This window comes from Nematolebias whitei, chromosome 1 (genome assembly GCF_014905685.2).
Source record: "Nematolebias whitei isolate Nwh7 chromosome 1, NemWhi1, whole genome shotgun sequence".
NCBI classification, from domain to species: domain Eukaryota; kingdom Metazoa; phylum Chordata; class Actinopteri; order Cyprinodontiformes; family Rivulidae; genus Nematolebias; species Nematolebias whitei.
Window position 1 is genome coordinate 44,792,317 of NC_056498.1, and position 1,343 is coordinate 44,793,659.

Here is a 1,343-nt window from a genome sequence, read left to right on the forward strand (position 1 = left end):
TGGACCTCAGGACAACTAAAGACCTGATCACCTCTGAGGACCAGCCTAGACCTCAGGACAACTAAAGACCTGATCACCTCTGAGGACCAGCCTAGACCTCAGGACAACTAAAGACCCGGTCTTTTCAGAGAACCTGGCTGGTCAGAGATACTGATACGGACCTACAATCCCATGTGGTAGTAGTTGAGACTGATTCCCATACCTAGTTCTGAGCATGAACAGATTGGGCCTTAAACCATCTGCACTCAACACTTGCTGTCTGTTAGCAAAATATCTCAGACTTAGTGAAACAGTTTGACAGATCATGACTTGAAAAATGGCCGGACCCCTTCAGCATGCGGACCATGTGAGTTTGACGTCTTCTGCCTCAGCGTCTCAGCGTTCTGTCCACGCTCTGAGTGTCGGTCGCACCGAGCAGTGCTGCCAGTGTTGCTCCGGTGTTCGCAGGCACATCGCACGCTCCGTTTCCTCTGTTTGTTTCATTTGGTGTGTTTGTGAGCGTCAGCCTGTTCAAAGAGACGACTCGTGAGAGAAAGCCTCGCCGGCAGGCTGAGCCTCGCCGGTGCAGAGGTCCCTCTCAGACTGTCTAATGTGGTCTCTGTGGAACGGTTACTTTGGTTCTGGATCGGCTGACAGGCCTGACAGACTCAGATTCAGACCCGCTGCGAGTGCGTTGCGTTAACGTGTCAGGGAGTTGAATTAAGAGCTCGCCTGCTTCTTCTTTCTGCTGGGACTCAGAGTTCTTTAGATACAAACGTTTCTCGATCAAACGTTCCCTGACGAGCTGCCGTCGTTCGTGACCCGAGCCCGACTGAGCGTTCGATGAAATGACCCACAGAGACGCTGCTTTTCTCCGACGTCAAAAAGAAAACACCAGCGTCTGTCTTTGGGTGTGTGGTGCAGATGTGTAGCATCTGTCTGCTTACAAACACTGACCCGTACGTGACAGAAAATACATCGTGCAATCTGCTCACGTCTCTTTAACAGCACCGTTTAAATATTAAAATTAAAATATGAACGGATATCAGAAATGTGTTGGTTTAATAACAGGAGCCAGGAAACAGCCTGAACTGAGGCTTCTGTAGGTTAGAGCCTTCAGGGGGGAAGATTCCATCATCCATCCAACACCATCCATCATCCATTATCCATCCATCATCCATCCAACACCATCCATCATCCATTATCCATCCATCATCCATCCAACACCATCCATCATTCATCCATCATCCATCCATCATCCATCCACCGTCTATCCATCATCCATCCATCGTCCATCCAACACCATCCATCATCCATCCACCATCCATCCACCATCCATCCATCCACCGTCCATCATCCATCCA

The 1,343-nt window shown here is 49.6% G+C and overlaps 1 protein-coding gene across 1 annotated transcript in view; it reads right to left on the minus strand.

The window, feature by feature from the left end:
• Positions 1-1,343, minus strand: part of dntt (deoxynucleotidyltransferase, terminal) — a 95,486-nt gene that overhangs the window by 58,360 nt on the left and 35,783 nt on the right. The window lies entirely within an intron of this gene.